The following is a 12,291-nucleotide window of genomic DNA, read 5'->3' as shown; positions in this document are numbered from 1 at the left end:
TGCCTTTAGCTTGATTGATCAAAGAAATATTCTGAGTGAAGCAGGCACAATTAACAGCTTCAGCCCAGAAATATGTTGGTAACTTTGATTCTTCAAGCATTGTTCTGGCAGCTTCAATTAAAGATCTGTTCTTTCTTTCAACAACCCCATTTTGCTGAGGTGTTCTTGGAGCTGAGAACTCATGTATGATTCCATTTTCTTCACAGAACAGCCTTAATGTCAAATTCTTGAACTCAGTTCCATTGTCACTCCTGATATTTCTAACCTTCAAGTCAGGATGATTGTTGACTTGCCTGATGTGATTGATAATGATTTCACTTGCTTCATCCTTTGATCCAAGAAAATAGACCCATGAGAACTTTGAGAAATCATCTACAATCACTAAGCAATATCTTTTTCTTGCAATAGACAATACATTGACTGGTCCAAACAAATCCATATGTAGCAGCTGTAATGGTTCATCAATTGTTATTTCAAGCTTCTTTTTGAATGATGCTTTCCTTTGTTTGCCTTTCTGACAAGCATCACACAAACCATCCCTTGAGAATTCAACTAGAGGGATTCCTCTAACTAAGTCCTTTTTGACTAGATCATTCATTGTCTTGAAATTCAAGTGGGATAGCTTCTTGTGCCATAGCCAACTTTCAACTGTGCTTGCTTTGCTGAAGAGACAAGTAATGGATTCTGCATCTGTTGAGTTGAAGTCAGCTATGTACACATTTCCTTTTCTAACTCCAGTTAGAACCACTTTGTTGTCTTTCTTACTAGTGACAACACAGGCTTCAGAATTGAAGGAAACTGTATTCCCTCTATCACATAGTTGACTGATGCTCAGTAAATTGTGCTTGAGACCATCAACTAATGCAACTTCATTAATGATGACATTCCTTGTTGAAATCAAGCCATATCCCATAGTAAACCCTTTGCTGTCATCTCCAAAGGTTATGCTAGGGCCAGCTTTCTCCTTGAACTCTGTGAGCAGGGAGAAATCTCCTGTCATGTGTCTTGAACAACCACTGTCCAAGTAACATAGATTTCTTCCATTTCCCTGCACACCATAAAATCAATCAATTTGATTTTGGTACCCAAGTTTCCTTGGGTCCATTCTTGTTAGCCTTTCTCCTAGACTTCATTCCTCCTGCATCTTTAGACTTAGGTGAGTTTGAGTCAACCTTGGTCTTAGATGTAGTTGGTTGAGGTGTAGGGTTAGTCACAGAATCATTTAGCACATTTGTAAAATTATTAGGCATTGATTGTGCAAACATGTTATTCCACATGGGCATATTGTATGGCATTTGAGGCATACTACATGCAGCAAGATAAGGATTGTTAAAATATGGCATGTTTACAAAATGTGCATAAGGATTTTGTTGAGACATAACAGGCATAGCATGCAGAGGTGATGCAGACATATTAGGCATAGAAGAGGGTACAGTTATGGGAGTCTTCTTAATGGATTTACAATTAGCAGATAGATGATTAACACTACTACAATGCACACAGCTTTTTCTAGGAGCATACCTATCAGGTGTGTAATTGTTGTGTTTATTAACTCCTACCTTCCCATTTCTGTTGGATTTTCTTTTAGATTCCTTTTTATCCTCAACCATTTTGAGCCTATTATTTAACTGTTCTAAGGTCATGTGCCCTACATTCACCTTACTGACATCTTTGGATGTGCTTGCTTCTTCTTTGACAAAGTTCTTTGAAGTTGAACCAAACTTTTTGTTGAGTTTCTTTAGATTCTCTCTTTTAGAAACATCTGCCTGTTTTGATTGAGGAACCTTCAACGGATGCTCCTTTTCTTCCTTCAACGGATAACTTTCATCATCCGTTGATTCCACATCCGTTGACAGCCCATCAATTAATTCCAGTTTCTTTTTATTTTTATCCCAGGCAGTTTCACAGAATGATTCAATTCCTTGGACCTTAGCAATTTGAGCACTTACATCCCTAGATGTCTTCCAGGCTTTAATCACCTCTTGCTCTTTCTCTAATTGATTGGAAAGTATTTCTACTTTCTTAACAGATTCAGCTAGTTCATTTTCAACAGATATACAATGCAACTTAGTTTTCTCTAGGTCAATCATCTTATCTTCTAACAAAGCATTTCTATTACTTAAAAACAGATTGTTCTCTTTAATCCTACTATTTTCTTTAGCAAGAGATTTAAGAGACACACGCAAATGATACAATTCAGTAGACATGTCATTAAAAGCATCATTGCACTCTTCTTTAGTAAGCTGTGTTAAGTCAGTAGTGATTACCTGATTGCTTGATGAACTAACTTCATTTTCTTCAGAATCAGCCATGAGAGCAAGGTTGACATACTCCACATCTTCATCCTCTTCATCTCCATTAGCTGCCCAGTCCTTTTCTTGAGTAATGAAAGCCCTCTCCTTTTGCTTGAGCAGATCAAAATATTTCTTTTTGTAATCTACTTGTTCAAATTTCTTCTTTTCAGAAGTTGGCTTTCTGCACTCACCTGCAAAGTGTCCACTTATACCACAATTGAAACACTTGAACTTGGATTTGTCCACAGTGTTTTTGTGAGGTTTAGTGGCTCTAGTGTTTTTCTTGAATTTCATCTTTGCAAATCTTCTGGACAGAAATGCAAGATGCTCATCAATACCATCTGAGTCATCTTGGCTGGAGTTGTCTTCATTTTCAGCAACTTGCTCTTTCCCCTTGCTTGATTCCTGATTTCTTATACCATCTTTGGAGTTTGATGTAGATCTCACAGTTTCTTGTCTGCATTTCCTCTCATCTTCAGCTACCAATGCAACTGAACTTCCTTTCTTTCTCCCCTTCTCCAATACCTCATCCTGTTCCAGCTCTAGTTCATAAGTCTTCAAGATTCCATACAATCTTTCAAGAGTGAAGTCCTTATAATCTTGAGAGTTTCTTAAGGAGACAGTCATGGGTTTCCATTCCTTTGGCAAGGATCTTAAAAATTTAAGATTTGAATCCTTCACCTGGTACACTCTTCCATACAGCTTCAGTCCATTCAACAGCTTTTGGAACCTATTGAATGTTTCATTTAACGATTCATTTTCTTCAAAATGAAAGTATTCATACTGTTGAATGAGAAGCTGCATTTTGTTTTCTTTCACTTGTTCTGTACCTTCACACAGTAGTTGAACTGTGTCCCAAACCTCTTTGGCAGTTGTGCAATTTATCACATTATCAAACATATCCATGTTAAGACCATTAAACAAAATGTTCATAGCCTTCTTGTCCTTGTGGACTTCTTCTGTGTCTTCCATTGTCCATTCTGCTCTAGGTTTTGGAATGGATTGACCAACAGCAACTGTGGCTGTAGCAACTGTTGCTACTTTGTGGGGAATGTGAGGACCATTCTCAATGCAGTTTACATAACCTTCATCTTGGGAGAGTAGATGAAGATGCATTTTCACCTTCCAATGGTGATAACTGTCTTTGTCAAGAACTGGGATCTTTACTCCAATATCCTTCTTACTCATCTTTGTTAGATTCCAAGATCTTTAAACTCTTTGTATGTCAAGAGCCTGCTCTGATACCAATTGTTATTCCTAGTGGACTAACAATGAGATTTACAGAAGGGGGGTTGAATGTAAATCTCAAAACTTTTTCAAGTTTTGAGCAGTTTATGAAAGTTGTGTGTTCAAGAAGAACAAGTGTGTGAATTGCTTTAAGCTAATACAGACAGATATAAATTCAAGCACAAATGTAAAGAACACAACAGACCTTAAAAACTTTTCTGGTAGATTTGTTGTTCCACCAGAGATGGTATTTTAGAAAATCTGTGATTAACCAATGTTGATCACAGCTGCATCCTAGTACAAACTAGATGAATTTTCTCTCAATATTTTTCTAAACAGCTCTGGAAAATCTCTCTTCTAATTACTAGCTTCTGCTTGGTTTATATATTACCAAGTGTACAAGTTAAGAACAATATAAAATACAGTAATAAAATAAGTTCTTCACTTGCTTCTTTTCCTGTTCACTCCAGTACTTTGTTGACTATTGCATCTTTGTACTAAAGAAGAACGGCTGCTTTTTCTGTTGTTCCTGAAATTCGGCTACCACATCTCAGTTGTCTCTATCAACCCATGTGCCTCTGTTTGTACGTACAACTACCCCTTATCAATGGCTAATCATCAGAACATCCGTTGAAGCTTTCATCCGTTGATGCACTTATCCGTTGAAGGATGTTATCCGTTGAAGCTTTCATCCGTTGATGCACTCATCCGTTGAAGGATGTTATCCATTGATGACTTTATCCGTTGAAGCTTCAGAGACATCCGTTGAAGCTTAGCTTCTTATCCGTTGAAGGTCTTTAAGTCATCCGTTGATACCACTTCACTTATACAAAATTACAAGGCATGAAATATTTACAATTGGCCTTCCTATCTGCATATCATCTAGTAGTCAACATGACTCATAGTTTCTCTCAATTTCCAAGAATTACATTTTAAATACAGAGACTGAAATATGCTACAACACTAGACTTATTTCTAAGTAAAGCTACACCATCAACGGATAGCCAAAGTGGTCTTATCCGTTGAGGCTACAGACACTAAATTTCTACTTAAGTATTTTGTTAAACATATCATCAAACTAATGCACATACATTCCTAACACCGTCATTCTGGATTCGTGTCCTCAGAACGAATCTTGATAACTTTTACAACTTAGATTCATAATTCATCATACTCGTCTGCCTTTGTTCTGGCTCTAAAGCTTTTACACTATCTCCATAACCTTGGGAAGTACTTTCCTGAAAACAATTGACTGAACTTTAATCAGTTTATTATAATCTCTTGCTCCGTGCCTTCCCTGGCCTTTCACCAGCGGGTGGCCTCTCTCTTAGGAGGGTAAGTGACAAAACAGTCTTTTGTGATTCATCAATCATTTAGAATTTCAAATGATTCCTATATTTCCTTTAGTCAGGCTCTTGCCTCGACTGGGTCAACCTGTTCCTTGGAACTCTGAGAGCTTAGCGATTTAAAGGCCACGAAAGAATTTCCTACCGCATTGTTTCCTCAAGGTGGTGGTTGGGGATAATAGTATAGGTTTTGTTTAGGCAGATCCATGGATTGCCCAATAGGAGTACCGTCCTGGTTCTCCCTGTCTTGCTCGACTTCTGTTTCCTCAGTATGAAATGTTTCATCCTTCTCCCATACTTGGGGTTATCTTATACGTTAAAATCCTCATTTTCCACTCCATTATGTTATGGGCTCCTTCTATCTTGATGGCGACCTCCCTGACTATCACGTTCAGGGTTTGCTCTAAATCTTATTCCTCAAACTAGCTTTCATCTAAAATTTCATCTTTAGGCTCTTGAACATTTGGAACCCAAATTCTGTACGAATACCTCATTATTCCCTTATCATTTTTCTCGGTATTAATCTTTTATCTAATTGTTGGCTCTCTGCCTTCATTCATCACTTTTTCTTGGCACAATATGATCTTTTCCAATAATTCGGGCTGTATTGCAATCTCAAACAGCTTTTCGGTACCGGCTCCGGTTACCTTCACTTCTATTTCCATTTTCTTAAAATCTCTAATTAACTCTCCCAAAGACATTCTCATCTTGAGTCTCTCTTTTATACTAAGGGCGTTAGCGACCATTTTAGCTTTCCCCGAATGATAAAGAATCTCCCACTCATAATTCTTGATTATCTCTAACCGCCTCCTCTGGCGTATGTTGAGCTCTTTCTATGGGAAAATGTACTAGAGTACTTATGGCTTAGGTAAATCTCGCACTTCTCTCCATACAAGTGGTGCCTCCAATCTTTAGGGCAAAACTATTGCCACGAGCCCAAGCTCATGGGTGGGGATATCAAATTTTATATTCCCTTAACTTTCTTGACGCGTACGCGATTACCTTGCTGTGCTGTATAAGAAGCACCCTAATTCCTTATGCGAAGCGTCACTACACATCACGAAATCTCCTTTTTCCATCCGGCACGCCAACATAGGGGCCGCCACCAACCTTTTCTTTGGTTCTTAAAAGCTGTTCTCGCATTTCTCTATCCATTCGAACTTCTCAGTCTTATGAGTAAGCCGCGTTAAAGGGGCTACTGTCTTTACAAACTTGAACGAACCTCCGGTAGTGACCGGCCAATCCTACCTCTGGGAGTTGCCCTAACCATCGTCATCAATTCCTCAGTGGTCCTTTATTCATTCTTGCCAGGATCCTCCATGGTATCCTCCTCAGCAACTATCCCTTCTAGGACAACATCCTCAACCGCTACATCCTCAATATGAACATCATCCGATCCCGCGTTAGGACGCTCTATCGGATCCATAATCTGATCTCCAATAAGTAATAAAACATCATCGAGTTGTTGCTCCTCAACCTCAGGGTTCGGAGTCCCGCTACCATATACGATAATGAACTACGTTTCTATCACGATATTTATAAGGGTTCCCATAAGGGTTTTAACTGTCAGTACTACGTTAGGTAGCTCGACTATGAACTTGGCAATAGTTCTTATTATCTTAGTGAACTTATTATCTTAACGTCGCATCATCTCTGAGGTTTATAACGCATAGCTCTGATACCACTTCTGTAACACCCCCAAATTCGGGGTCGGGGATCCGGGTTGTCACGAGTTCCATTTCCCTTAATAACACCCAATCTTAATAACTAATCAACTACTTTGTACTGTGACCCCACAATAAACACACACACCACACGTTATAGTCTCAGAGATGAACATCCAAAAATAATCACAAGTCATTTTATTCCACAATTATCTGCCAATACACCTTAAAAGGTTTTCTGAATAAATTTACATTTCTTTGCCATTATTACAATTCATAAATATACATAATCTGGTACATCAAAAGTTGAAAGCCTAGCCTATTGGTAGTTCCTACCTCAGCTACAGCGACATCAACGCCTATAGGAAACTGCGAAACGTTTCCTATCCGCTCGCGAATTGGGAGCTTGGTCCTATTCATCTTGTCTATCTGATGTTGTGTGATGAAAGAAGAAAGCAAGGGTGAGCAACAAGCCCACCAAAATAATATGTATAGTGATTTACAATATATGAGCATTCTCATAGTACTCATGAAAGTCTTGGTCAAGAAGAAATGAACCAAGTTAATATCTTAATGCGACCAAGTCGCAAAATATTCAGTATATATGTATATATACTTTTCAAAATCTTGGAAGTCCTCTTCCATGCATAATATACACAGAGTTCCAGTTTATAACTGTATAAAAATATCGTTGCAAGGTGATCTCATATATCTAACCTTGTCTCAACGTTTTTCTGAAAATCTTTGTCATGCATAAGATAATCATTTACTAGATATAAGTTTAAAAGATGAAGTTACAAGATACTCCAATATACTTATATCCGAATACTACTTGAACTACCACCATTCAAGTTATAATCAGTTTCAAAGTTCATGACCCAGATGAGACTACAAGATAAGACTTGAATAGATTCAATCTTTGAAATATCATTATAAATAATGAAGTTACGAGATACTTCATTAAGTCCTGATATATATATATCCATATATATATATCTCATACATTTCCTGAAAATCTCTGTCATGTAAAGTATGAACAAAGTTGTAATATCCAATGAATTTGGAAAGAAAAGAATTTTGGCATAAACCCGATATCTTGCTGATCAGGCAAAGATACCCATTAAGTAACCTTTTCTACTAGTAGATGGATGAATCCCCCACCGGTCATCACCCTGGCCACATAAGGACCTTGTGCTGGACCGCCACCCGGCCTCTTACGCGTTGATGGACTGCCACCCAGCCACTTACACTATGATAGACCGTACCCCGGCCTGTCGCTTATGCCGACTCAATTAGATGGACTTACTTCCCGAACATTGGGCAAGTAATCAAATTTTTTTCTCAAAACAGCAACCACGTTGCGAATGTAAAATACACCACAGAGCTGGATCCCCCAGGTTTTGAGCGAGTATTTAAATCCCCTTTGAAAGGAAGATCTTAAATATAAAAATGAGTTTTGGGGTCCACTCTAACTTTAAAAATCATTTTGAAGACTCGAAAACATTTTTAAGAATGTTTGGAGTACTGCTGATTTATTAAAATAAATCAGTCCCGATATATTTAGAAAATATCTGAATATTATTATTTAAATTATATTCCCATAAAGAATAATCTTTATAAAAATAATTGAAGTAGAAGTTTTAAAACTCATACTTGAAATGGATATTAAATAACCAAAGATATACTTATACGAAAGTATAATCTTTATTTGAATAATCGAAAATAAGTTTGATTATCGAAATATTATTCTTTAATAAAATAAAGAATATTATTAAATAATTAGCGGAGTCATAATACCTCGAATGAATATTATAAATAATATTCATTAAATAAAATAAACGGAGTCATACATCCTCAAATGAATATTCAAAATAATATTCATTAAATAAAATAAAGTTATCGAATAAACCTTATTCGATCAATAGTTTTGAAAACTATATCCATATATATATAAATATATATATATAATATACTCGGGAACATCAACTCCCGGTTTAGAACTATGTTCACCTTGGGGTCCCCTTTTCTAAGGGTATATGCAAATTACCGCTTATCTCTAGCATAGGTATTATGCAACTAATAAGCATTTGAACCAACAGATATATATCAAGAATACGAAACAGACATGCATATATACCATATCACATGCTCCAATATATCTCAAGAATTTGCTAATAACAATCATGCATTTATCACAAGATAATGCATATACACATATACATCACAACAACAGTATAACGGGTAGAAAACTTGCCTGAGTGCTCCCGGATAGACTTAAGCTTAGAGTGGGTCCGATAACCTATGAACAACAACATAAGTTGGAATTAAACCCCGGTCGCTTAAGAAACTAGACTTTAACCAATTGAACCCTAACGTTCGCTTATGGTCACTCCTACGCTTAACGAATCACCTAAGTCGTTCGAGTACCCTCGGCTCCACCATTTTTAAATACATTAACCATTAAGAGTTTTAAGGCGATTCTTTCGCGAGTACCTTACCAACTGCCTGATCCACTTAACATAATTGTTTCATATCCCAATTAGTCATTTAAAGTCTTTAACCAAGGTTTCAAAGTAAGGCGAGGGGTGATGGTTCGTTCGCGAAACGCCGTTACTTAAAACGGTCGTTTCTCCTAAACCGTACCTCGGAATCAAACGAACTACATATCAAAACGAAGCTCGTAACATCAACTATCTAATCATGGAAATGGTCAAAACCTAACAGGGAATTCTCGGGTCCTGATGTTAAGAGCAAAAATAGTCTAAAGTATATCAGACATTACGACGGCTATGTTTACACGATTTCCCAAATTTTTACCTTTCCAAATCATATCAATCCAACTACCAATCAACAACAACTCAAGATACACATCAATTCTACTGATTTCAGTCATAATAAGCTCAAGGATCTCAATCCAATCATATATTATAACATCTCCAAATTCAACTAAACTACTTAACAATTAAGCTCGAATCATGCTTATCATTCAAATTACTACTCATCCATCCAAACCATCTCCAAACTTCAACATTCAAACTTATTACTAAAGGGTGTGAAGATTTATACCTTTCTTGGAGGGTGGAAAGTTACTAGGAAGCCTTATAGAGCCTCCTACAAGCTTGATCTTTCCAAAGAAATCAAGAACATAAAGTTAGGCTTTAAAGTTTCTAAAAGTTCGATTGAAAGAACTGTAAAAATGAGGGTCTTACCTTGCTTATTTGGACGAGACTTGTGAACAAGAGTTGTAGGCTATCTCAATAACTTTCCAACGAGCTATAGAACACAACATTTGAGTGAGTATTGAAGGAGATATGGCAATTTGAAGTTGCTGGGTTTGTTTTAGCCGAGAGCTTTCTTCTTGAAATGGGAAAGTCAACTTTCAATTTGTATTTGTGTTATGATATTTGTTGGTTGGTTGCTTCCTTTTGTCTTGGAAATAAATTAAATTTTTACCATGGTGAAAAATATGTGGCTCACAATCAACCAACCAATCCTTCCCACTTGTCATGCTTATGTCACCTTGTGATGTCATCCTCCCTCACTTGCCCTCTTCTTATTGGTTGGATGACCTCATCATCCCTAACCTCCTTGATTAACTCCTAACTGTTTGCCTAATGACCGCTGATCTGTTATACGGTTCGCTTAACTTTCGTTCTCGTTTCTCATTTGAGGGATCATACCCGGGATCTTATTACTTGGGTTTCCTTGACCTTTCTCAATATATTATATTTCTTTTATGATCATCTCTTATAATCCTTTATTTAAATCATTTTTATCCTGTTACCTTATACTCAATTCTTTCTGTATCTAGTGGATTTCCGGGAAAAAATCAAAGTGTTCGGAATTGGATTCTGACGATCTTTACATACACTTATATACCATATAGAGTACTAATAAAATCTCAGAATATCAATAACAGAACCCCTACATAGTGTGGCATGAAAAGTTTTCTTATTCAGCATAATCTGCAAAATCACTATTCATAAGGGTTTCAAAAATTTCCAAAAATTGGGGTTATTACATAAACAGGGCCAACCATCACAAGGATGTGCCAATGTTCTACTTTCCTGTAATGCAGGCACCTCAGGTAAGTGAGGTAAGTTCATCCATCCCTACAACTATTCCAACCTTCACTATTTCTTTGAATTCAGGAGTAGCTATGGCAACTGTGCCAATGACCAAACAGTTGCCTACCAAAGCCTCCAAACCCACTACTATTTCCAAATCTAAATCAAAGAAAAACCACTCTGGTATCTCTCAAAAGATGTCAATTGAAAAATCCACAAAAGCAAAAGAGGGGAGTGTGAAGGAGGGAAAGTTAGGTGAGGGAAAGGGTGAACATCAAAGAAACCCCAAGAATAAGGTTGGAGACTTGAGTGAATCCCAGCCTAGCCACACTGCAGTTTCCCAACAAACTGCAGTGCTTAAAAAGGATAAAAGCTCACTTCTAGCTGCATCCTCCCAAAAGGATGTAGTTATTGAACAAAGCTCTCAGCCAAGAGCACAGGCCAAAAGGGTTAGGGACACAAACTCACCCCAAACTTATAGAAGAAAGAAGAAATATAAAACCTCTGGGGATGCACAGGGCACACACACAGTGCAAACTGGTGCTAAAGACACAGTCCCTGCATTCTCTCAAATTCAGTTTGATGTGGCTCCAATAAATATGGAGTCACAGCCAAACTCTCTAGTTATAGAAGCATCTCATACACCATACTCACCAACAAACTCTCTGGAAGTGGATATGATAAACACTTCAATTCCTGATTCCCCTTCTTTAACTATGTTGGGGAAGCCAAAATTCAGTGCAAGTCAGCATCATCTTTTAGATGATTTGTTCGCTCACTTGCTAATTCTTTCAGAAACTATTGACACATCTGTGCCCCAAATATCTTCAATCAGCACAGAGTCAATAATAGTTTCTCTTCCCACCTCATTCATTTCTACTCTCTCGACAGATATTGCTCATCCGTCGAGTAGTGACTGTATCCCGACGGATAAGCCTAACAGCAGTTATCCATCGGATAGCATTACCACTCACTCGATGGATATCACTCATCCGTCGAGTATCTCTGCACAACTTCAAACTTCAATTATTTCAAGTGCAGAAAATTTAGTGGTTGTACAGTCACTCTTAGGACTGAGAGAGGAGAGTGTCTTGAGTGAGAGGCCGGGTTGCTCTCAGGCAAAAGGAGAGGAAATGAGTGAAAATCAGCAATCCATTGATTTAGGATTGGCAAAAGAGAGTGAGTGGAGTCCCACCTTAGTAGGTGAAGGTGAGGGTGTGAGGGTGGGGAGCCAGGGTGAGACCCTGATACAACAAAAGAGAGAACATGAGAGAAAAGCAGGTACAGAGGGTATATGGGTGGATCCAGCCATTGCTCATGAGTCAATGATTGTGGATGATGCTGAAAAGGAAAGACAATTTCAGTAACATTACAAAGCTATAATTGATAATATTTCCTTGGATGCTGACACTTTTACTCATCCTGTGTCAGCCTATCAATTGTTGGCTGCTCGGGGCAATGAGGAGGCAGAAAAGACCTTGCATCTGATGCATACTTCAGAATCTCTACAAAGGGATAAAGCTGCTGTCAATTTAATGCCTTCTACAGCTGGTGAGCCATCTGAGGAATTTGGAGTAAATTCTAATGATGATGACTCTATTTCATTTGATGGGAGCATGAACTTAGGGGGAGATGAAGGCCCAAGTTCTATTCCAGATTTACCTGAATGGGCCTTGACAAAGGAGTCCACACC

Source organism: Apium graveolens, chromosome 7 (genome assembly GCF_009905375.1).
Source record: "Apium graveolens cultivar Ventura chromosome 7, ASM990537v1, whole genome shotgun sequence".
NCBI lineage: Eukaryota > Viridiplantae > Streptophyta > Magnoliopsida > Apiales > Apiaceae > Apium > Apium graveolens.
Note: the sequence above shows the minus strand (reverse complement) of the source record.